The sequence below is a fragment of the Hyperolius riggenbachi genome, chromosome 9 (assembly GCF_040937935.1).
Source record: "Hyperolius riggenbachi isolate aHypRig1 chromosome 9, aHypRig1.pri, whole genome shotgun sequence".
NCBI classification, from domain to species: Eukaryota; Metazoa; Chordata; class Amphibia; order Anura; family Hyperoliidae; genus Hyperolius; species Hyperolius riggenbachi.
The window spans coordinates 282,068,138-282,094,877 of NC_090654.1; the positions used below are offsets into that span (position 1 = coordinate 282,068,138).

A 26,740-nucleotide genomic window follows, 5' to 3' on the forward strand; every position below is an offset into this window, starting at 1 on the left:
TGTATAAGAATTAGTGCTATGCTATGTTGTTGTTTATATTGCCTTTATTTATGGTGTTTTGGTAATGTTGTTCTGCACCGGTCATGTTTACGTTGGTTTGTTTACACGATTTGGTATTCTGCGCTGGTAATACTGTTATTTGGCTTGGTTATGCCTGTTGTGTACGTTATGCAAGGATTGGGGTTATGTTTGTGCTGTACTATTAATGTTTATGCTGGATTTATTTCTGGCCTTTTGTATGCAATGATTGGTAGTGTTATTATGTTTCCTTGGTAATATTTACCGGTATATATTATTGGGTTAGTTGATGCTATTCTGTTTGAAGAGATTGGGGATATTTTGTGCTGTAGTGGTAATGTTTACATCAGGCATAATTATGCTTTTATTGTTATCACATTGTGTTTGTTAATATTTCTATTGAGTCTGTTTTTATGTTGCGCTTGAAGATTGGTTATATTGCTATGCTGCATTGGTGGATTTCTGTATGATCCATTGTAGGCAAGGGATTGACAATATTATCCTGCGCCAGTAATGGGGATGTTTGATTTATATATGTTCTGACACTTGCCAGGTTTGGTTCTATCATTACGTTGGGCCTGTTTATGTTATTTTGTTTAATGCAAGGATCGTTTGCACGATTATGTTGCACTGGCGATGTTTACGTTTTAGATTTATAGATGTGCTATTGTATGCAAGGACTGCTGATTTTACGCTACTCTGGTTACGTTCGTCGGATTGGCAATAAACACGACATACTGGCATATAGTTTGCAGTTGTGTGCAAGGATTGACGGTATTTTTAGGATGTACGCAAGGAAATGATTTGTGATGTAGTGTGCAGGGATTGGCGACATTCTATTTCTGCAGCAAGGATTGCTTTGCTTTTGACATTGCATTGTGTAGAAGGATCAGCTGTATGCACAGGACATGTTGGCAGTGAAGGGACAGTCATCTACACAGGGTGACAATGGAATGCAGTGAGATTAGAGGCTACATCAGCCAGTGTTTGTTTGAGTGACAGACACAGTAGCAGGGCTGTTCATGCCAACCTATCCTAATACTAGCACTGGCATCCTGTGATGTCACCCTGTACATTGGCTGCGCTTAAAATAGGCTCAAGGCCGCAGAGCGATGGGTAAGGCCTCCTGCAACCATTTTGCATGATCTTGCCCTGGTAAGGTAATCTTATTCAACCTCTGGTGACATTGAAATGTTAAGTAAAAAAAAAAAAAAATTTATATTTATCACAAGCGCTGAGTGATTTATAGTGTAATTTTTTAAAGTGCTTTTACAATCGCTTTTTGGGTGATTTTCGCTTAGAAAAGTGCTTTTGTGGAGCGACGATTTTCTTCACCACTTGACGTCCATCAAAGTGAACTCTTTGACCCGGAAATGAATAAATACAATGGATTTCTTCATTTAAGCGCTCGGGAAATCGCTTTTCAAATTGCTTCTTCAAGCACTTTGCGATTTTCCCTGTTCTTTCTATTGAATCGAAAAACGCTCAGAATGTAGGAGCCGGGTTTGGGTTTGGATGGAAAGCTCAATGCTTGTGTGAGAACACTTACGTAAGTGAACATTGTACAAGAGCTTTTAAGGCAATCGCCAGCGCTAAAAAAAAAGAGCGAGATCGCTTAGGGCTTGATTCACTTAACCGTGATAACTCAAATATCACACCTTATCAAAGATATCACACCTTATCAAAGATATCACACCTTATCAAAGATATCACACCTTATCAAAGATATCACACCTTATCAAAGATATCACACCTTATCAAAGATATCTCACCTTATCAAAGATATCACACCTTATCAAAGATATCACACCTTATCAAAGATATCACACCTTATCAAAGATATCACACCTTATCAAAGATATCACACCTTATCAAAGATATCACACCTTATCAAAGATATCGGGCTCGATTCACAAAGCGGTGCTAACCCAGTTAGAGACTTTAGGCATGATAACCATTGCACCACTCTGGTGAAAAGCCAGTTTAGGTGTGATAAGTTTAGGCATGAAAAGTTTAGGTGTGATAAGTTTAGGCATGCTAAGTTTAGATAAGTTTAGATCGCTTGCAAAGTCCCGCACGCAAAGCAGCGCCATTAAACTTTATACGAAGTGCACCAGTCTTTGCTAGCGTAAAACTTTTGATCAGCTGTGCACAGCGGTGCTAACGCAGTTGGCGCTTAAACTTATCACACCTAAACTTATCACACCTAAACTTATCATGCCTAAACTTATCACACCTAAACTTATCACACCTAAACTTATCATGCCTAAACTGAGTTTAGGCATGATAAAGGGCTTTTCACCAGGGTGCTAACTGTTAGCACCGCTTTGTAAATCAGGCCCCTCACATCTTATCAAAGATATCACACCTTATCAACGTTATCACACCTTATTAAAGATATCACACCTTATTAAAGATATCTCACCTTATCAAAGATATCACACCTTATCAAAGATATCTCACCTTATCAAAGATATCACACCTTATCAAAATATCACACCTTATCAAAGATATCACGCCTTATCAAAGATATCTCACCTTATCAAAGATATCTCACCTTATCAATGATATCACACCTTATCAAAGATATCACACCTTATCAAAGATATAACGCCTTATCAGAGTAGCATAGTGAGCGCTGGGAACCCGCAGGGGCTCAGGGCAGGACGAGTGCCATTGCCAATTAGCACACTACATGCTACTCTGATAAGGCGTGTGATATGTTTGATAAGGTGTGATATTTGAGTTATCACGTTTTAGTAAATCAAGCCTTTAGGCTAATTTCACACCAGGACGTTGCGTTAGAGGGGGCGTTAAGGTCGCATAACGTCCCCCTAACGGAACGCCTGGTGGTGCTGGATCTGGACGTCAGAGTGAGCCGCGTTGTGCAGCTCACTCTGGCGTTAGTGATGCCGTGATGCACACTCTTGTGCGCATGCGGCATCACGTGGTCCCGCCGGCCAATCGCCGCACAGAGCGGCCGCTCCAGGAAGTAAACACTGCACGTCACTGAGTGCAGGGAATATTAATTAGCCATGTGCCTGGCCGCTCTCCGCTCCTCCCCCACATTACTGAGCATGTGCAAGCAGTCTAACGTGGCTCAGCCGCGTCCAAAGTACTGCATGCAGTACATTGTCTTGTGACGCAGCGTTACAATGTAACGCAACGTGGGCACTGTGAACAGCCCATTGATTTTTCATTACTGTGCGGTGGGCTGCGTTACAGGCTGCTCTAATGTGCGCCTGTAACGTCCCACTGTGAAACCAGCCTTAGGGTGAACAAGCCCTAAAAAGTGAAACAGATATATGAAATAGACTCATTACATGCAAAGTTAGATATTTCAAGCTTTTATTTATTATAATTTTGATGATTAGGGCATACAGCTTATGAGAACCCCAAATCCAAATCTCATGCAATTAGACTATTCTGAAAAGGTTCAATATTCTCGGCCCAAAGTGTCCGACTCTAATCAGCTAATTCACCCAAAACACCTGCAATGGGTTCCTATTTCATGTGTTATTCTACACACAGCGGCGTATCTAGAGGGGTGCAGGCATGGCTCGTGCCATGGGCGCCACAGCACAATGGACGCAATGCCTGTCCCTGAGCTGCACTGCCATGCCTGCCCCCATGCCTCCCTGTCACTTAGACCTCAGATCAGATGAATTCTGTCATCTGGGGAACATGGCTACTTAATTTATGTATATAGGGTGCTCTTGGTTTAGTGTTAAAAAAAGAGGACAGAGAGAAAATAAGAAAAGATATTTCCCCAAAAAGTAATTTCAGCAATCTCAAGCCCAAAAACACAGGCAACCATAGCACATGTACACAAGAAAGGATGCTGTTTTTAGAGGGGAAGGGGGCTCTGACCAGAGTGGGGGCGCAATTTCAGTGTTTGCCATAGGCTGTATATTACCCAGATACGCCCCTGGCTACGTACACACTTGTGATAGCGATCATTTACAAGGACCAATAGTTGCCAGACAAACAATATTGGAAGGATTGGAATGCAACGATGGGATGCAGCAATCATCATACACATATTAACGATCGTTCTCGCAGAAAAGAACGATCAGAGGGAAATGTTGCGTACATATTTATATAAAATTAAAAAAAAAACCATGGGGTTACAATAGATAAGAATATATGAAAGTTAACTTGCAAACAAAGTTTGTTTGAAATGTATAATGTGACAATCGTTACGGGCCGCGCTACACAGGAAGTACGGAAGCTGGGCAGAATCCAACACACGCGCATTGGCCCTTGTAACGATCGTGCTCGGCAGAGAACTGTACACACTATAGTTTTGTAACGATTGTCTTTCAATATGATCCGTCCTGTTGGATTTTCTCATCGTGCTGATATCGTTCGTTCGTTCTACTTATTGATCGTTTAGTAAATTACTTTACCCGATTGTCGGCAGATCGTTAAGCTGCTGTTTCAAACAACCATAGTTGCAAGTGTGTACGTAGCATTAGTTTCACCTTTTAAGTTGAATTACAGAAATAAATGGACTTTTGCACAATATTGTAATTTTTCGAGTGTCACCTGTATATATCAGCCTGTGATTTATTTATTTATTTTTCCCATTTGCAGTCAGCTAGGGATACCTTGTGTGTGTATTCGTTATATAACTCTTGTATGGATCTATTATATAACCTGTTCTGCAGTGCATCATAGTACACCGATCCATTCAGAGCCAGATCATGAACAAGGCAAACCTAGGCAGTTGCCCAGGGCCTGGAGAGGGTCTAGGGACTATGTGGATGCTTACCCAGCAAATTTAACAAAAAGAAAGTCAGGTGACCATCAGCGGTGCACAAAACATGCTATATTGCCTCGGGCTCCATTCCATCTTACTCCTTTTTGGGTGTGCTGGTTAAGCCTTCAACACTGCACATGAGTACTGGGAGACCTATACACTTGGGGGGGGGGGCACCAGCAAGGGGTCCGTTGGTCATCGCAATATGGAATGCATGGGATCAAGCCCTTGTGACTTTCGCTTTTCAGCATTCCCAATCAATTATTTCAACCAATTCTATCTGGAAATCGATCGCAAGATCGATCTAATGGCCATGTTATCCAGTTCACTGGGAGGGAGAAGGCACCCCACAAAATTAACCATGGATGTGTAAATATAAAATGGCTTACCTCTAAGAAGAAGGGGCAATGCCAATATAAGAAAGAAATATTAATAACCAGACACAGAAATGATAACGCGTTTCGTGGAGCACAGTCCGCTTCCTCAGATCAAAGTAAAGCCGTATCTGGGTTGCCAAGGACCCAAGAGCTTGGAGAGCCTAATCCTTGAGGCGCTGATCTCTTAGGCGCTCCAAGCTCTGCACCTTGGCTACTAATAGAAATGAAGTTGAGGCCTGGAACCCACTAGAGTGTTTATTTGATCGTTTAGGGATCGCTTTAAATCGCTAGTAATTTCCCTAAAAGCTCTGGCAGTGTGAATAAATGTAACAAATTCCACAGTAGCGATTGCGATTAGCAAAATCGCCATCGCAGGACATGCAGCATTTTGGAGCGTTTGCGCTTCAGTATAAACGATACAAGCTCTGGCAAATCGCTCATGAATCGCTACACATGTGATTTTAAATTACCACAAACTGTAAAAAAATAATAATAATTCGAAACAACCAATCAGAATTAAAATCGCTGATCGCAAACACAATCACTGGCAAAAAGCTTACATTTTTTAAAATCACTACTAAAATCGTCAGAAAACGCTCATGAAATCGCTGACAATTCACTCATTAAAAAACGTGAGCGATTGCAATAGCGCTTTGCGATTTGTAGTGGGTTTCAGGCCTCATTCCTTGGTTAAAGTTTTTCTTGAAGTTTTGGTAAAATTACTACCTGGATTTCTGGGACTTGCTGTTCGGTGCGGTTGGAGAGACACAATTTTGTTGGACCTTTAGATGTACATTGAGCCCATATTTCTTGTTCAGAATCCGTTTCCTGTTAGTGGATTCCATGCGGTGACATCTGGGGTCCAAATGAGCAGCCTGCTGTGCTTAAAAATGTCTGTTCTAAGCAGGGACTGTGCTGCCCACATAAGCCGATCCAACTGAAATTCTGGACATCGTTTCCCAGGTGTGGAGGTCTTGATAGGACCTCCCCCACCGACCAGGTCATCCTATACCCACCACCAAACCCAGCCTAGCATTACAGCAAACCAGAGGGGAGAAATATGGTAAAACTTATATACTTGCCTAAATAGTGGGAAATCATCAGATGGCCTAGGGGCTTCTCAGATCCTCCACAAGCCCACCATAGTTCCCATTCACCGATCAAAGTGCCTGTCATCAATGATCATCGGTATCAATGAGATGGCGGTGGTCATTGACAAAAGTGAAAGTAAAGCATACACACACCTTTTTCCTGTGTATTGTTCACAGTACACAGAAAGAATAAAGTGCGGGGGACGTGTAGTGGCCAATAGTAAAATTACACCTTCATACATCCCAGTAAATAAAAATACATAAAATACCCCTTTAATTAACCCCTTACCTGCCCCACTCTTCCAATAGTTATCAAAAGAAAACACATATTGGGGTTGATTCACTAAACCGTGCTATGACAAATAGAACACCTTATCAGAGATAGCACACCTTATCAGAGATAGCACTCCTTATCAGAGATAACACGCCTTATTAAAGTTAACACGCCTTATCAGAGTAGCATAGTGAGCGCTACAAATGTATGCCTGTTAATTGACAATGGCACTCGTCCTGCTTTGAGGGCTCGTAGCTTTCACTATACTACTCTGATAAGGCATGTTAACGTTGATAAGGCGTGCTGTCTCTAGTAAGGCGTGCTATTTGTCATAGCACGGTTTTGTGAATCAACCCCATTGTCACCATGTAATAAATATGACAAATGGCCAAATAAAATGTGTTGGTTTTATCCACAGTAGCACATTCTTATTTTAAAACTACAATGGCAGAAAACTGAGAAATAATGATTTTTATTTTCTTATTATTCCCGTTAAAATTCAGTTATAATAAAATAATTCTTAGCAAAATGTACCACTCAAAGAAAGCCTAATTGGTGGTGAAAAAAAACAAGATATAGATAATTTTTTGTGATAAGTAGTGAAAAAGTTATTGGCGAATGACAGAGAGGAGCACTAAAAGGTGAAAATTGCTCTGGTCCATAAGAGGGGAAACCCTAGTTAAGCCTCAACTTAACGTATTTGTGTGGAAATTGACCATTGCTGTGGATCCTTCATTGTAGTCTGACCGATTTCGACTTCGTCATTTGTTAGATAGATCCACCTTGCCATGAACAGTGTGGAATAATTGAATGCCGTCATCTGAGAAACCGTTCAGTTGGATTATGGCAATTTTAGCCGACAGCTGGGCCCAGCTTTCTAAAACGACAGACCTAAACTTCCATTTCTTCTCCTTTCCGGATGTTATGTACAAGTTCAAGTCCGTCGCTAGGTGCAGATCTAAAAAATACCATCTAATCCAGGCTTTCTCAACCAGGGTTCCTTGAGTACTCTGCAGGGGTTCCTTGGCAGTTTCCCCCATCGTGGGGGAAGTATAATAGAGCACACTATAATAGGTGGTACTGTAACAAGAAGCACTAAATTGGGGGCTCAGGAGACAGTATAATGAGTGACAGTGTAATAGGGGTAGTGAAATAAGCAGCCACACATACTTTTAAAGACCACGCTTCCTGCAAAATAAATGCAGGGGTTCCTCGAGATCAAAAAATTGTTTGCAGGGGTTCCCTGAGATCCAAAAGCTATTTGCAGGGTTCCTCCAGGGTAGAAAGGTTGAGAAAGGCTGCTCTAATAGCTCCATAATCAAAGTGCCCAAATATTACTATTTGCATGTGAAAAGAGCCTACTGCAGTAAGGGCCCGTTCAGATCACAAACGCGGATGGCCATGCGTGCGGAACGCGTGTGGACCGCAACGCGTACGAACGCACGCCATCCGCGTTTGTGTGCATTGCGTGGCTGATCCCATCACTGAAAAGTGAATGGGACAGCCACGCGTTTTGTCAAAATCTGCGTGCAGCATGCGTTCCCGGACCGCAGAGGTCCGGAACGCATGCAGTGTGAACATCAGACATTGCACTCTATGCAATGTCTGATGTCGTGCGTGTCGGCCTCCTGCACGCGTTTCCAAAACGTGGCTGGAAACGCGTGCAGTGTGAACGGGCCCTAAAAGGGTACCTGTAACCACCTTAAAGAGAATCTGTATTGTTAAAATTGCTCAAAAGTAAACATACCAGTGCGTTAGGGGACATCTCCTATTACCCTCTGTCACAATTTCGCCGCTCCTCGCCGCATTAAAAGTGGTTAAAAACAGTTTTAAAAAGTTTGTTTGTAAACAAACAAAATGGCCACCAAAACAGGAAGTAGGTTGATGTACAGTATGTCTACACATAGAAAATACATCCATACATAAGCAGGCTGTATACAGCATTCCTTTTGAATCTCAAGAGATCATTTGTGTGTTTCTTTCCCCCATGCACTGAAGTTTCAGGCTGCTCTTTTCTTTCTGCAAACAGCTTTGCCCTTGTTTGTAATTCCTCAGTATGTGAAAGCCCAGCCAGCTCAGAGGACGATTTATCCAGCTGATTAGAGCAGCTTCTCTCTTCTCTCTTATCTAAATAACACACAGGCAGTATGCATAGAGGGGCCAGGAAGGGTGAGTTCATAGCAGAACCACAACACTGAAGAACTTGGCAGCCTTCCAGACACAGGCCGACAAGTCTGACAGGGGAAAGATACATTGATTTATTACAGAGACTGTCATAGTAGAAAGTGCTGCAGTTAGCCAGAACACATTAGAATAGCTTTTGGAACATGTAGGATGATTAAAAACAGGATGCAATTTTTGTTACGGAGTCTCTTTAAGGCCAGATTAAAGTAAACCTCCAAACTAAAAATCTACTCAGCAGCAATGAAAAGGCTTGGTGTTTTTTTTAACAGTTTCACACCATCAGAACTTTGTTTTTTTTTACCCAAGCCTCATGTTTAGCTGCACAGAAAAAAACTGCCCGGGCATTGTTCCCCTGATGCTGTGCAAAGCATGATGGGATTTCTGATGATGTTGTTGTCCTGCTGTTTTGGCGCAATGGTTTTTTTTTTTATTTTTATTTGAGATTTGATGCCTAGCGCCCAGCTGGGAGGGGTGATCAGGACACAGGACAGTTGGAACTGTGTCTCATGCTCCCTGTTCACCTCCTTTCAATCAAAAAGATGGCTGCCCTCATGAAAAAAAAGGCTGCCCCCATGAAATCACAAACATTTGCCTGTTATTTTAAAACACAGTGGGTAAGAGGTTATATTACCTATCTATTTTAATTAACATAACTAATGTAACTTAACCACTTTGTCCTCCTTGACGTAGTTATACGTCAAGGAGGACAGGCGCGCTCCCGTGGCCGATCGCGCGCGTGCACGCGAGCTCCCGGACGCGGATCCGGTAGTCCAGGAATTAGTGAATCGGGCTATGGTGCCCGATCACTGATTCCTCTCCCCTGCAGAAAAAGCAACAGCTTCTCTCGGAAGCTTCGCTTTTTCTAATTCCCATGTAGTTACATAGTTATTTTGGTTGAAAAAAGACATACGTCCATCGAGTTCAACCAGTGCAAAGTACACCTCCAGCCTGCTCCCTCACATATCCCTGTTGATCCAGAGGAAGGCGAAAAAAACCCCACAAGGCATGGTCCAATTAGCCTCAAAAGGGAAAAATTCCTTCCCGACTCCAGATGGCAATCAGATAAAATCCCTGGATCAACATCATTAGGCATAACCTAGTAATTGTAGCCATGGATGTCTTTCAACGCAAGGAAAGCATCTAAGCCCACTTTAAATGCAGGTATAGAGTTTGCCATAACGACTTCCTGTGGCAATGCATTTCACATCTTAATCACTCTTACTGTAAAGAACCCTTTCCTAAATAAATGGCTAAAACGTTTTTCCTCCATGCGCAGATCATGTCCTCTAGTCCTTTGAGAAGGCCTAGGGACAAAACGCTCATCCGCCAAGCTATTATATTGCCCTCTGATGTATTTATACATGTTAATTAGATCTCCTCTAAGGCATCTTTTCTCTAGACTAAATAAACCCAGTTTATCTAACCTTTCTTGATAAGTAAGACCTTCCATCCCATGTATCAATTTTGTAGCTCATCTCTGCACCTGCTCTAAAACTGCAATATCTTTTTTGTAATGTGGTGCCCAGAACTGAATTCCATATTCCAGATGTGGCCTTACTAGAGAGTTAAACAGGGGCAATATTATGCTAGCATCTCGAATTTTTATTTCCCTTTTAATGCATCCCAAAATTTTGTTCGCTTTAGCTGCAGTGGCTTGGCATTGAGTACGATTATTTAACTTGTTGTCAATGAGTACTCCTAAGTCCTTCTCCAAGTTTGATGTCCCCAACTGTATCCCATTTATTTTGTATGGTGCTAGACCATTGGTACGACCAAAACGCATGACTTTACATTTTTAACATTGAATTTCATCTGCCATGTATGTGCCCATATAGCCATCCTATCCAGATCCTGTTGCAATATGACACTATCTTCCTGAGAGTTGATGATTCTGCACAATTTTGTATCATCTGCAAAAATAGCAACATTGCTTTCTACCGCATCTACTAGGTCATTAATAAATAAATTGAAGAGCGCGCGCGCGCGCACACACACACACACACACACACACACACACACACACACACACACACACACACACACACACACACACACACACACACACACACACACACACACACACACACACACACACACACACACACACACACACACACACACACACACACACACATACACACACACACACACACACACACACACACACACACACACACACACACACACACACACACACACACACACACACACACACACACACACACACACACACACACACACACACACACACACACACCTTTGTCACTCAAGCGGCAAAACAAGGTAAAGCAACACGTGCTTACAAGTGTTAAAAGGGCCTAAAAAAAGTGACACATTAGGGGTGGTCTTTGAATTGTCCAGAGGTTTACCTGGTCTCCCTACACCCCTCCTGCGCTACCCTGGGACCCTCTATACAATCTTTGACATTAAAGGCCCCTCTGTGCACCAGCATAGCCGCACTGCACAGGTGCAAAGTACAGCCTGCGCATATTGTGCGTGCCTTCTTTCTCTGTGCGCAAGTGGCTTCATGCTACTGCACAAGCCGGAACCCCCAGGCACCTGCACAGTGCGGCAGCAAAGATAAGGAGTGTCCCAGCCTGCAGCCGAGGGGTCGCGGAGGAGGAGAGCCTTCCCCTAGTGACTTAAGTATGTATCCTTTTTTTTTGTAAAGTTACAAGTTTATTTCTAAAAAGAAAAAAAAAATATTTTGATCACATGACCAGAGGCAACAGAGTACATGGACTGCACACAGATAGCATTGCTCCGCTGTTCAGAAAACAAGGGGGCGGGGCCCAGACTGAAGACTGCAGCCCGTTACGATAGCAGTCTGTGATGAAGGAAGTGGACGCTATCCGTCCAGGAAATGTCAAAGTTATTTATTTGACATCGGCTGATCGGAGAGCCTAGATACGGCAAAAACCAGCTCTGAATACACCGGTCTAGGACAACATTTGGAAGTTAGTTTCAGCTTTTCTTCAGCACTGGTAGGGGAGGTGTGACAATGTTCCCACCACTGGGCCAGAAGCCAAAGGGCTGCTCGTGCGCTGAGTTCATGCCCCTCCTTTCTCCATTAGGGTGAATACTGGTTACCCCAGCATCGTCCTATCTGTGTTGGCTTGACCTGGCTAGCTATTGGTTATTATTATTATTTATTGTATTTATAAAGCGCCGACATATTTCCCAGCGCTGGACAATACATACACAATATGATGCAAAGGATGACAGACATAACAGGTTATACAAAATAGGACAAAGCTATACAAGGCAAACAGGGTACAAGATACATAATCGTGTGATTTGGGCTGGTAGGTAGGCCCAGTAATTCAAGTACAGGGATGTCATAGGAAATGAGCACAGGATCATTTAGACTACACTAGGGAAGGGAGAGAGTACAAGATACATGATCATGTGATTTGGGCTGGTTAGGTAGGTCCAGTAATACAAGTACGAGGTGGTCATAGGAAGGGAGCACACAATCATGTAGAATACACTAGGGAAGGGAGAGGGTACAAGATACATGATCATGTGATTTGGGCTGGTTAGGCAGGCCCAGTAATAGAAGTATGAGGTGGTCATAGGAAGGGAGCACACAATCATTTAGACTACACTAGGGAAGGAGGGGGGCCCAGCTAAAGGCTTACAATCTAAGCGGGTGGAGGTGGACACACTAGGTAGGGCTGAGTAATAAATATTCAGTAAAAAGTTACTGTGTGGTAGGGGGTGGGTAGGCCATCTGAGAAAGGTGGGTTTTGAGGGCTTGCTTGAATGTGTTGAAAGCTGGAGAAAGTGTGATGGGAAGTTGAAGGGAGTTCAGGAGGACGGGGGCAGCTCTTGAGAAATCCTGCAGGCGCGCATGAGAGTGGGAAAGGTGTGCGGGGTTAGTGGAGATCACATGAAGCTGTGGAGCCCACCATGGTGACATTCCTTTGCTGGAGGAGTTGGGTGCTACAAGTGCGGCAGGCGTGTTTGGCTGATCTTATCCGCTGTATATAGAGCCACAGTTGATGCGTCCTTCCAGTAATATAACAAATCCCACTTCTTGCATCTGTTTAGAAACAGCCTGAGGATTTATAAAACATCTCGAGGTTCCACTTTTAGCTCCTTTGTGTAAATGTTTAGTCTGTCCTGGATCACAACTAAAATGCATCGTGTGAGATATTTATAAAAGTTCCTTCCATGATGTGTTGGTTCTCAGTAGTTGTTGGGGTGGGTCGTGCAGCACAGAGCCCCAGAAACGGTATTCATAGACTTAATATTATTTAGTATTTACTGTATATAGCACCAACATCGTCCGCAGCGCTGTACAGAGTATATTGTCTGTCCCTCAGGCTCACAATCTAATCCCTACCATAGGCCTATGTCTATGTATGTATCGTGTAATGTATGTATCATAGTCTAGGGACAATTTAGAGGGAAGCCAATAAACTTACCTGTATGTTTTGGTACTTGCACACCAAGACGTTGCGTTAGGTGCTACGTTAAGGTCGCATAACGTGCACCTAACGCAAGGCCTGGCGCTCTCTGGTGTGGACGTCGGAGCGAGCCGCGTTGTGCAGCTCACTCTGGCGTCCGTGATGCCGTGATGCGTACTCTTGGACGCATGCGGCATCACGTGGTCCCGCCCGGCCAATCGCCGCACAGAGCGGCCGCACCAGGAAGTAAACACTGCACGTCACTGAGTGCAGTGAATATTAATTAGCCATGTGCCTGGCCACTCTCCTCTCCTCCCCAACATTACTGAGCATGTGCAAACAGTCTAACGCGGCTTAAGCCTCTAACGCCGTAGCATGCTGCACTTTCACTACAACGTGCAGCGTTACATGTAATGCAATGTGGGCAGTGTGAACAGCCCACTTGTGTTACATTGCTGTGCGTTGGGGGAGCGTTACAGGCTGCACTAACGTGCGTCTGTAACGTCCCTGTGTGTAAGCAGCCTTAGGATGTGAGAGAAAAATGGAGTGCCCAGAGGAAACCCACACAGACACAGGGAGCACATTCAAACATCCGATGGCAGGGGGAGGAAAGGATAAGGAAATGATAAAAAAAAAAATAGGTATATTTATAAAAAAATATATATATTTATTTGTAATAAATAAATGAACAATCCTGGGAGCGATCAGAGCCCACCAACAGAAATCTCTGTTGATGGGCAGAAAAGGGAGGAGGGAATCACTTGTGTGCTGAGTTGTGCGGCCCTGCAGCGAGGCCTTAAAGGATACCCAAAGTGACATGTGACATGAGATAGACATGGGTATGTACAGTGCCTAGCACACAAATAACTATGCTGTGTTCCTTTTTTTTCTTTCTCTGCCTGAAAGAGTTAAATATCAGGTATGTAAGTGGCTGACTCAGTCCTGACTCAGACAGGAAGTGACTACAGTGTGACCCTCACTGATAAGAAATTCCCCTTTTTATCTCTTTCTTGCTCTCAAAAGCCATTTTCTGCTAGGAACGTGTTTTAGAGTTGGAATTTCTTATCAGTGAGGGTCACACTGTAGTCACTTCCTGTCTGAGTCAGGACTGAGTCAGCCACTTACATACCTGATATTTTACTCTTTCAGGCAGAGAAAGAAAAAAAGGAACACAGCCTAGTTATTTGTGTGCTAGGCACTGTACATACCCATGTCTATCTCATTATGTCACATGTCACTTTGGGTATCCTTTAAAGCTGCAGTGACCTAATTAGTAAAAATGGCCTGGTCACTAGGGGGGTTTAAGCCCGTGGTCCTTAAAGAGACTCAGAGGCGACGTTAAGTACAGCTCTGATACTTACCCGGGGCTTGCTCCCACCCCATAACCACGTCTAAGTCCCACGCCATCTTCCCGCGGTCTGCCGTTCTCCCACGGTCTGCCGCTCTGCCGTTACCAGCCTCAGTGTTGCCAGTCCGGGTCTATTGTGCATGCATGGGAGGTCTGCGCGTGCACAGTAGACCCTGACTGGCATCGATTGAGGATGTAACGGTGCTCACCATGGCTGAATGGCAGACCGTGGGAGGACGGCGTGGGACTTAGACGTGTTTATTGGGTGGGAGAAATCCCCGGGTAAGTATCAGAGCTGTATTTAACGCCGTCTCTGATTCTCTTTAAGTGGTTAAGGATCGACCAGCGGAACCTCAATGCACTGCGCAGCTTTACGTTCGCTGCCGTCACCTCGCTGGGCCTAGCTAAATCTTTATGCTGCATCACTTTTTGTTTGGAATTTTTTTTTTAAGTGTTTTAAGTTTAAAAATTCTTCTCAAAACGTTCTCCTTTCAAGGGCAGAATATTGTTCCCGCGTGATAGATAAAGCAGCTCTTTGGGCTTTGTGTGACTTTTTTATTTAGAAATCTCGTCTGGCGTTTTTTGTTTATTCATACTGTGATTTATAACAGTTTACGTTCTATATTATTCCGGACAGATGGGAGGCGGGACTACTGGAAGCGGCGCTATATATAGACAGCCACGTTCGCGGCTCTCATCCTCTTTGTAGGTAAAATGATCAAAGCTGAACTGCAGCCAAAACATAAAAAGACGACGTTTAATCCAGTTTTTATAAAATAAATTGAAAGATTATACATTACATTTATGTAGTGCTGACATTTTCTGCAGCACTTTACAGATGGGGCTGGACAATCCTTATCGTTGTTATGAAGAGCTCACAATCTACTCCCTATCATAGTCTAATGCCAATTTGGCACCATTAAAACGTTATTAGAATGTGTTGGAGATGTGGGAGAAATCTCATGCAAACACTGGAAGGATATGCTGTTTTACACTCGAGTATAAGCCCAGTATTTTTGAACCAAAAAAGTTTCTCAAGAGTGCGGGACTTGCGAGTCAGAAATCAGTTCTTTATTTTTATCTGATAAACTAGCAATAAGGATACTAACCAGGCAATCCAAAATTTAAAATCACTATTGCTTTTCTTGTTGATAAATGATCATTCCCCAGTTTACCTGACTCTTATTTGGTACCCACAAAATTTGGCACACAAAAAAGGAAGTTGCAGGGCATGCTGGGATGTCCTTTTTTGCTTCTCTACTTTCCCCTCAGACTTAACTAATACAGCCTGATTGGCCGAAGGCTCTTTCCCTCCTGTTTTCCCCTCCCACCCCTTTGTTCCTCTCTGATTGGCCAATATTTTTCATGCTGAGACAATGCACTTTCTATAGTGAAGGGTGGGTCATTCAGGCAGAGGAAACTAAGGGAGGAAATGACATCAGAATTGGCTTCAAAATAACCACACTTAAAATGGGAAATGCTAAGAAGGATTTTCTCTTTTTTACTGTAGAAAAATCACTGAAATCAAAACGTGGACAGTGCAATACATGTTATGCAAGTATTTATCTACTTATATATGTGGGTTTTTTTCTGAGATAGTATGGCTGACAGCTCCTCTTTAATTGGTCAGTAGGAGGCTCATTTGCCATGACGCCTTCTACTGGCGCCACTGAGATGAGACTCCGACTGCTGTTGCTACAGGAATGTCTAGATGGGATGCAGAACGTCAGAACATAGGTTATGAGTTCCTTTAAAGAGACACTGAAGCGAAAAAAGTTGATTCCACTTAAAGGACAACTGAAGTGAGAAGAATATGAAGGCTGCCATATTTATTTCCTTCTACACAATTCAGGATAGCCAGGTAGCTGGTATTGCTTAAAAATAAATAAATATGGCAGCCTCCATATACCTCTCACTTCAGCTTCCCTCTAATTAAAGTGGACCTGACCTCTTGCACAGGACAGAAGTTAAACGTAGAGAAATGCACCCTGTATGTATTTAGAGAGTGTAGCCTGTCTGATTCCCTGTGACTAATGACAAGTTGTAATTTGATCTCTCTGCTATGCCAGCTGGCTGTTTGGGCAGAGCAGCTAATTTGTAAGCACAGGATGTTAACCCTATGTCTGCTTCCATGCCATTACCGCCCAGCATAGGATTGATCCATTGCGACCAAGAATTTCCAGCATGCTTGATCGAACCATTTGAAGATTTCAGCCAGAAATCTATCTAAATGATTGATCGTTCGGCCATGTTATGGCATCAATATCTGTCAGATTTGATCATTATGATCGAATTGGCAAGATTACGCTGCCAAAAATCGAGTCCTGTTTGAGCACCCTTACAAATATTCCGACATTTCGCAGGCACTTTATTTCAGCTGTACATTTATCTGTCTGCCTGATGTGAACAGCTAATGAAATACTAGTCTATTTATAGAAAGCCTTTTCTTGCAAAGCTTTTATTCCTTTCACTTACCGCCTGCCACAGAGCTGCCGCCTTAAAGAGAACCCGAGGTGTGTTTGAAGAATATTATCTGCATACAGAGGCTGGATCTGCCTATACAGCCCAGCCTCTCTTGCTATCCCAAACCCCCTTAAGTTCCCCCTGCACTCTGCAATCCCTCATAAATCACAGCCACGCTGCTGACAAACAGCTTGTCAGAGCTGGCTGTGTTTATCTCTATAGCGTCAGTCGGCTGCTCTCCCCGCCTCCTGCAGAACTCCTTTCCCCGCCTGCATCCCTTTCCTCCCTGCTGATTGGAGGGAAGGGACGGGGGCAGGGACCGGAGCTATGCAGGAGGCGGGGGAGCAGCGGAGACTGACACTACAGATGTAAACACAGCCTCACAGCACGGCTGTGATTTATGAGGGATTGCAGAGTGCAGGGGGACCTTAGTGGGGTTTGGGATAGCAACAGAGGCTGGGCTGTATAGGCAGATCCAGCCTCTGTATGCAGATAACATTCTTTAAACACACCTCAGGTTCTCTTTAAAGAATAAGTGTAGTTATAAACAAGATAATCGCCAGCGAGTGAGTCGTGCCTGGTCAGAGCGCCGACTGATAAACCCACCATCACGCAGGATCCTCAGGCCTACCGAAAACCAAGGCCAGATTTCTAGTTTTTGTGTTCCTTGGCCAAGTATGTTGAGCAGCCCCCCTCCCATTCTATGTGCAGCCCCCTCTTCATGTATATCACTGCAGGAGAGGGCACCACAGTGCTAGCCTTTGCACTGTGTACTTTATGGATTTTTTATAACCAATTGCTGTTTCCATTGAAGTTGGTTATAAAAATGGTTATAGAAAACACCTAAATGGGCACTACTGTGTCAATTTGTTGCCACTGATTGATATTCTAACCTGTAAAGATCCAGGTTTTACATATACAGTACAATAAACAAAAGTGGGGACACCGAGAGCCCAATATAGTGTAGTAAGCAAAACAATAGGTTGGAATTGAAAAGTATATAGTGTGTATACTCCCAAAAGTGGGTTACCTCCCTAGGCAACCACTGTAAATGCAGGTGAGGAGATTAGACCTGTCCTCACTCAGGATTAAAAGTCGCTCTCTGTAGATCAGGAAAAAAGAGACGGGGATCGACCGCTCCACCAGGGGTGGATATTGGAAATATAAGAGTGACCAGAGGCGCCAGCAGGATAAAAGGTACTAAAAAGTTTAAAATTCCTCAGGAGGTGGTGGTGGACCTGTTTCCTCAGGCAACAACTAATAGGAGTACACGCAGTACAGTCTCAAGGTCACAATAAGCGCCTCTGTCATGACCTTGAGACTGTACTGCATGTACTCCTATTTGTTGTTGCCTGAGGAAACAGGAATATACCTGCAAAACGTGTTGCATGGTTGTCTGGAGTATATAAATAAACCTGTCGTTGTTAAAAAGCTGACAGTATCTTGTCTACTTCAAGGAGGCGAGTCCACCGACCACCTTCTGAGGAATCTTAAACTTTTTAGTACCTTTTATCCTGCTGGCGCCTCTGTTCACTCTTATATTACCAATATACAGTAGAATGTTTATAAAGTGGATATACACTCCTTAAAAACCATTATTGGAATGGTTTGTTGTATGGGTTCACTGAGTTTGGGCCAGTGAAATGTATATGGCTTGGTAATAATTTAAATGTCCTTAACAAACTTATTTTGAGGAGCAAGATTACTATCAATTTCTTATTGGTGCCCACAAAACATATTGATGTAGGTTATGATCTTCATGTTATCTAGATTAGAGTAGGGAGACAAAAGGTGCCTTACCTGGGGCTCCAAAAGGGCCAGAAACAGCCCTGCATACTGGGGGTGATTTACATAGGATGGCACTTAGTGGACAACCCATGAAACTGTTAAAACCACCTATCTAATATTGGGACCGGTGCCCCTTGTGCTGGCAAAATAGCCCTGACCCATTGAGGCATAGACACCTCAAGGCCTCTGAAGGTGTCATGTGATATCTAGCATCAAGATGTTGGCAGCAGATCATTTAAGTTCTTTAAGTTGGCAAAGTAAGGCTTCCAAGGATCGGATCTTTTGTCAGCACATCCCAAAGATACTCCATTTGGATTGAGAGCCAAGTTATCTGAAGGCCAAAGAAGACAAGTTCATCAGATCAGGCCACCTTCTCCAATGACCTGACCTGGAAGGCCAACACTGCCCCTACCCAGAGAAAAGCCCAGCAGGGAATTTTCTTTCTCCGCCAACTGAAGACGTTAGTTATGGGCCAGGAGTTTCTGGCAGGATTCTTCTCCGCCACAGTTGAATGTGTCCTCTGTTCTTCCATCCTGGTCTGGTACGTTGGCTCCTACGTCAGTGACACAAACTACAGCGGGTCATCAGATCAGTGGAGAGAATCATCGGGAAACCACTCCCCCCTCTGGACCACCTCTACAACTCTAGACAGTGCTCCAGAGCTTTGAGTATCCTCAACGATCCCTCACACCCTGGCCACCACTTCTTCAGTCAGCTCCCTTCGGAACTGAGGTTTCGGTCCATCGCCACCAGGACCTCAGTGCATAGGAACAGCTTCTTCCCATCAGCTGTCAACTCGCCGAACTCTCTTCTCTCCCTTCCCCCCACCACCCCAGTGCCCCCCCCCCCCCCCCCCCCTCCCTGCATTAGGTCATTCTTCCCTTCTTAAATTGTAACCGACAATACACGTTTGCTCTGTTGTTCATAATTATGATCAAATTCTGTGTCAAATGCCATATTTATTGGATTATGCTGCCCTGTTATCTCTTTGTTAATTGTGTCTCCATGGAATCTTGTGTGCCCTATCCAGTACTTGAGCCCTGTACATTCCAAGCCCAACTCCGGGCAGGACCCAGTCATGCTTGGCGGATAAAAAAATGATTCTGATTCTCTTCTTCCAATGTTCCATGGTCCAATTCTCACACTTATGTCCCCATTGTAAGTTCTTTCAATGCTGGACTGGAGTCAGCATGGAGTCAGTCAGGGGACTTTGACTCTGACCCATACTAACATCACATGTATTGTTGGACAATCTGGGAAGTTTAGGGTCATTGCCTATTTTGAAGGGTCCGTTCTTGGTTGTGGTGATCTCTGAGTCAGAGGAAGCAGAGGTGATAGTCTCGGAGATTGCCAGGTACTCGGAAGCATCAGGTTCACAAGTCAATCCAGACAAGTGTGAAATTTTCTGGATGGGGAATGAAGGAGAGAACTTTGCACTTCCTGGCTCCTTCCCCGTGCCTCAGCCAAAAATTAAGATTCTTGGCATCGAATTTGGACCTGGCGACTATGGCCATCAGAATTGGGTTTGTAGGCTGGATGATGTCAGCACCAAAGTGGCACGTTGGAAAGGTTGGAAATTAACCTTCAGGGAAAGGGTGGACCTGATAAAGAGCCATCTGGTTCCAATTCTCTTATATGTCAGCTATGTTGCAATTTTGCCTCAATCTCTGTATGCTAGGATGTGTGATCTGCTTTTCCAGATGCTCTGGGGAAATAGATTAAACATTATGCGTAGAAGCATCGCCTACAGAGCCAGATGGGAGAGTGGCTTAGGCATGGTCAACCCAATCGTTTTCTTTTCTCTGCTTCTTATTAAACACAACCTTGGTAACGTATGCAGAGAACCCACCGGACTGGATAGGCATTTTTCTGGACCCGGTTTGGGATTTCCCTCACGAGTTGGGAAAGTGGTGGTTCAGTGAAAAGACTGCCGTCGCGTCATGACTATCTTCCGACCTATGTTGTTATGTGCTTGAGAAAATTAAGGCAGTGGGGATTGACTGTGAAGGATATCAAATCGGTCGAGAGGCGTGTCCTTACGAGCAGGGTGGTAGACTCATACTTTCATGTACCTGAGAGATTGCCCAAGCGAAAAATTGGAGAAGGGCTTGCGACTTCTTAATTCACCGTGGATTCCAAATAAATTGTTGGACATTGATTGGCTCTCTTTTCGTGGTAAGCTGTAACGATCGGTGTCAGCACACAGAGAGAATCTGATTATTGATGATCTGCAGAATCACCAACAATGCAGATATATACCTGATTATGGATGATCTGCAGAATCACCAATAATACAAGTATGACTAACCTCTGGACACCTAATAAAGTGTAAGTGTTTAGTGTAACTGTAGGCTATCTCCTGTGAGGCGGGAGATACAGTCAGCTAGCCAAGAACCACCTGAGGGGCAGGTGGCCCTGGGAAGTGTAGGAACTATCCCCTAGAGAGAGGGAATAGAGAGGACCTGGCAACAAGGGATATCTGAAGATTAGATATAGACTGTACTGCAGCCAGGGGACTCCAGGAGAAGAGGCCACTGGCTGCTAACAGGCCGGACTCCCTGAGGAGCAGGAGTCCTAGTTGCAACTGACACTTGGTGGAATTGTGTCACTGCTAGTACAGATAGACTGAGCACTCAAGGAGTGAGTGACAGCCTGGAAGGTCGGGCAGGCCAGATCGGCAACACATGAGCAGATAAAGTACAGAGACAGAAGGCTAATTCGGTAACCGGGTACAGGCAGGATCTGGCAACAGGAAGGCAGATATGCAGGGGTACCGAATCAGAAGGCAATAGAGAGGTCGACAGAGCAAATAGTCATAACAGAAATAGAGCAGAGTCCTAGTCTGGGGTGTGAGGTCCGTGGTCTCGACACCCAGGAACTAGTCTAACATACAACACAGCAATGACACAGTAATGCTAAGCTTGGGTGTGAGTTCCTTGGTCACAACACCCCGGAACTAGTCTAAAGTATAACACAAGCGAAATCTGGCTAAGCGTGAATTCCCAGGTCCACCTGGTTCTAACACACTGTGGCATCTGACTATGGTCTGAGTGCTCACACGTATGTATTCGCAACGGCAGACAACTTGAGACTGACCAGCGAGATCTATATATAGTGAAGCGCTCCTCAGCGCCACCCAGCTCTACTCAGCCAATCAAAGCCTGCGCTGGGATCAGCTGATCAACCTGATCAGCTGATCCCTCTCCTACTGGCATAAAGGTCCTGCCTCCCAGCGCGCGCAGCTCTCCATTTGTGTGCACTAGAAGGCTCAGACAAACCAGATGCATGCTGTTGTGCGGAAACCGCCGGTCTGAACGCGGAGACAGCCGCCCCGCTGCCATACCGCGTGGCGGCATCTCCGCAATCCATTACATAAGCTTTACGTTAAAGGTAATGTTAAGTGCCTGAAGGTGGAGGCACGTGGATGTCCTCGTGAGGAGAGTGGTGATGTTGAGGAATCCATGGACCACTTTCTACCTCATTGTCCTTTCAACGTTGAAGTATACAAACAGGTGGGTGGGAGTCTAGGCATTCCCTTTCTGGAGCATCTAAGTTACGCAGAGTGGGTCTATGGAGCATTCAGACATCACCAGGGTTTTGATTTGTACACTTTATATTTAGTTAGGCTAGTAGTTAGACAGCACACATGGTTAGCACAGTGTCAGGTATCAATTAGGCGTAAAATCCTCCCTGTTTAGGTGGTGGTAAACTATATTCTGGGTGAGGTATCTAGGATCCGGGACTTGGAGAGATGTAGTTTGGGCAGAGGTGCCTGGGTTTTTGCATGGCAGAACATGAGGCCTCCTTAGCCTATCTCCGTCTTTCCTGGGTGAGCTTTCTGTCTCTTATCACCCTTTTTCAGTTTTTTGATTCTTTTACATATTTCTTTTTTTTTGATGATTGTCCGCAGACATAATTAGAGGAGTTATCTCTCCAGCTAACTTATGGGTGATTCTTGTTGTCCTGTGATGATTCTGATAATTTTGGTCTTTGTAGTTACTACCCTCCCTGTATGAATGGTAGCATGAGTGTTTTTGTTTTTGGTGGTAGAGTCTTGTTTGGTGCAGGGTGACGGGTTTATGTTCATGTTGTCCTGTATGTTTGTATGTTGGATGCATGAGTATTCTTCTGCTCAGATCTGTATATTTTTGGATTGTATTTGGATTGGACGTAGGTTTCCCTCACTCTGCTGTTATGAATTATGATCTGAATAGAAATGCACGATCATTATGCTTTAGATTTCCTTGTATAATAATGCTAATGATGATATATCATACATGGTTATTATCTTAGTTGACCTTCAGTCTTCGGACAGATAGTCTCTCAATATTCTCAGGCATCTTGTAGTACAATAAAGAATTCACAGAGGATTCTGGGATGGTGAGTGACCTGCCTAGGACTGGAGATGGCAATGCAGCTCCAAGCTAAAATCCTTCCACCACCATGCTTTACAGTTGTTTCAAGTTTTTGGTGAAATGCGATCTCTTCATTTTGTCACTAAACACCTGTGGCCAAATTACGATCTTTACCTCATCTTTTCAGTGAAAAATGCTTCAGATGACATTGTGTCACATCTCCAATGAAGATCTAACTTGTAAAGCTTTTTTCCAATGCTTGACTCATGCGCTGATAAAATTCTGAGAACAGAAGCACTACACGTTACGGACACGCAGGTCCTTCATCAGGATGTTCGTAACGTGTGGTGCTTCTGCTCTCAAATGCAGGCATCTTTGCAGCCAGTGGTGTGCCGCCTCTTTTTGAATGTTGGTGTAATCCAGGACCGTGTGAGCAATCCAGCCGAGGCTTGGCACGGGTGAATCCCAGGATAGAGTATACCTGGGGCACTGAAACCTGTGTGATGTGAACAGAGGAGCCAGCGGCGAATCAAGGAGACCAGGAGAGGAATGGGAAGGCTCTATAGAACCCAAAGTGTTCCATCTTTTTAGGTATCTGTTTTTTTTATTTTAAGTTCGCTTCAGACTCACTTGAAGGAATTTTTTTATTTTGCCCTGCCTTAGCTAGATTGCTATTTACAGTCTCTGTGCTGCCATTGGCTAGGCTGGTAAATAACGTTACTTATTCCGCTGGGATTTGATGGCGGTGGGGTGAGGGTGGGGGATGGAGGGGCGATCGTGTGATTACTCTCGCCAGCTTTCTCATTCCCCTTAATGGAGAGAGTGTGAGGTGGCCGGAGTGTCAGCGCGCTGTAAGCTGCTTTCGCCGGTCGTGCAGCTGCTGCTTCCATCTCTCGTCACAGGATTTATAACGGGAGAGGTGTGTGAGGACTGATGACGGATGGAGATAGCTGTGAGCACTTCCAGCCCCGGGCCTCGGTGAAAACTGTTCTCGATGTTTCTCAGAAATCGTTTATAGAAAGTAACTCTACTTTGTGGAAATCTGACCTGATACGTGCTTGGTGGCCATTTCATTTCAGAACCATAGGCGTTCATGTGGATTTTGTTCACCCTCTTCCCGTTTTGCTGTTATAAACACCCTCAGGTCCCTTGAAAGGCCTTCACCGGATTTTCTAGGTCTTGAACTATGGCTGTGGTGATCAGGGGCTCTGCTTGGCCCAAGGGGAACTAAGTGGCCTCCTGGAGCCTCACCACAGCAGGAACCTCCTATTCTGCCAGGTTTGCCCTTTCTGTGACTTGTATGGCTGCCACTGCCTCTCTATCACTCACACACAGACTTCAGATCAGTAGCAATGTGAACAGCGGGAAGAACAGTGCAGTGACCATGGAGTTCTCTTTAGATGAGGAAGTGATGTCATTGCTCACTTCAGGGGTCGAGTCCTGCGTGAACGCGGGGGGACAACGTCCACTTACTTTTATTGGAGAGTGGACGTCGTCCACCCTAGCACCCTGGAGGGGAGCAGCGCAGTGGAGAGGAGCGTTAGGCAGAGCAGCGGGGAAGGGCAGACGTCTCTCCCCCCCCCCCCTTCCCTCACCTTGGGGCTCCTCTTCCTGGCTCTCCCCTCCAGAACATTTGCGGCGGTGGCTGGCAGCGGGCATCAGTGGGCGGGACTTACCTCCTCCTTTTCCGGCGAGTTGACGCTGTGTGTGCCGCTAATCTGGTCTAGTCAAGACCAGAGCAGCGGCACGCACAGCGTCAACTCGCCAGAACGAGGAGGAGGTAAGTCCCACCCACTGATGCCCGCTGACAGCCACCGCCGCAAATGTTCTGGAGGGGAGAGCCAGGAAGAGGAGCCCCAAGGTGAGGGAAGGGGTGGGGGAGACGTCCGCCCTTCCCCGCTGCTCTGCACAATGCTTTTCTCCACTGCGCTGCTCCCCTCCTGATGGGGGGACACCTGGCTACCTATTCTGTGGACGCCTATAGACTGGCTATACTGGGGACACCTATACACCTGGCTACATATACTGGGCACATATACACCTGGCTACATATACTGGGGGCACCTATACACCTGGCTACATATACTGGGGGCACCTATACACCTGGCTACATATACTGGGGGCACCTATACACCTGGCTACATATACTGGGGGCACCTATACACCTGGCTACATATACTGGGGGCACCTATACACCTGGCTACATATACTGGGCACATATACACCTGGCTATACTGGGGGCACCTATACACCTGGCTACATGTACTGGGGACACCTATACAACTGGCTACATATACTGGGGACACCTATACACCTGGCTACATATTCTGGGGACACCTATATACCTGGCTATACTGGGGACACCTGGCTATAGTGGGGACACCTATAGACCTGGCTACCTATTCTGGGGACATCTATACACCTGGCCACCTATTCTGGGAATATCTATACACCTGGCCACCTATCCTGGGTACAACTATACACATGACTACTTATACTGGGGACACCTATAGACCTGGCTAGCTATACTGGGGGTACCTATTTGGGGGGAACTGCTGTCAGATCTGTATTTTTGGGGAACCGCTGATGCCAGATTACGTGTATTTTGGGGAACCGCTGCCAGATTGTCTATGTTGGGGGATCACTGCTGGCAGATTACATCTATTTTGGGTGTTACGTGTATTTTGGGTGATCCACTGCCAGGTTTTGCGTATTTTGGGAAACTACTTCCAGATTATGTGTATTTTGGAGGAACCTCTGCCAGATTATGTGTATTTTTAGTGAAATGCTGTGAGATTACATCTACTTTTTGGGGATATACTATGACAGAGCTCAAACTTCCCCTGGCAGACCTTTTATACCACTGCTAAGGCCATGTATATTTGGCTCCACCCATGACCACGCCCACGCTATGCTTAACCACGACAGTTTTTTGGTGCGCCGCGCTGTGCGCGGCGCAGACGTTTTTAGGTTGTGTCCATTCACCTCTTTTTCCAGGACAAGACCCCTGGCTCACTTCCTGCATGTGAAGTGTGCTGCGCGGTTACTGTGCGCTGCTCTCCTCTCGTCAGGTCACCACTGATCTGCAGGTCTGTGAGTGTTGGGGATGGGGAGGCAGCAGGAAGCTACAAACCCCCACTGATACCAATGCCCTATATGGGGGGAGGGACTCCTTGGCTACCTATACTGGGTGTCACCTTACCTACCTATGCTGGGGTGGCTATCCATATTGGGGGGAGGGCACCTTGGCTACCTATGATGGGGGTGGCTACCCATACTGAAGGGAGGGGGGTGGACCCTAAACTACCTAAACTGGAAGGCCACCTATTTTGGCTGAATATTATTACGGGAGCTGTGGGAGCACAAATGATGTTCTGCTTGGGACCATAAAAACTCTAGCGGCACACATGGTGGCAATTTTCTACTATTCCGATACCAGTGTAAGAGAGATCGGGTATAGGGACAAATGCATGAATTTCCTGGAATTCTGACTCTCCCGTTGGAATTTCACAACTTTGAGTTGAAAGTTGGGAATCACGGAATCCCGACTGGTAAATTCTGAAATAAATTTCTGTCGAATTTTTGCCTTTTTGATTGGAATTTTTGCATTCATGTACCTTAGCACACTCAGACATTTTTATGGTCTACTTTTAAACTAAATAGCCAAA

General features: G+C 44.8%; 1 protein-coding gene across 2 annotated transcripts in view; it reads left to right on the forward strand.

The window, feature by feature from the left end:
• EVL (Enah/Vasp-like) overlaps positions 1-26,740 on the forward strand; it is a 230,518-nt gene that overhangs the window by 1,642 nt on the left and 202,136 nt on the right. The gene's annotated exons all lie outside the window — the stretch shown is intronic.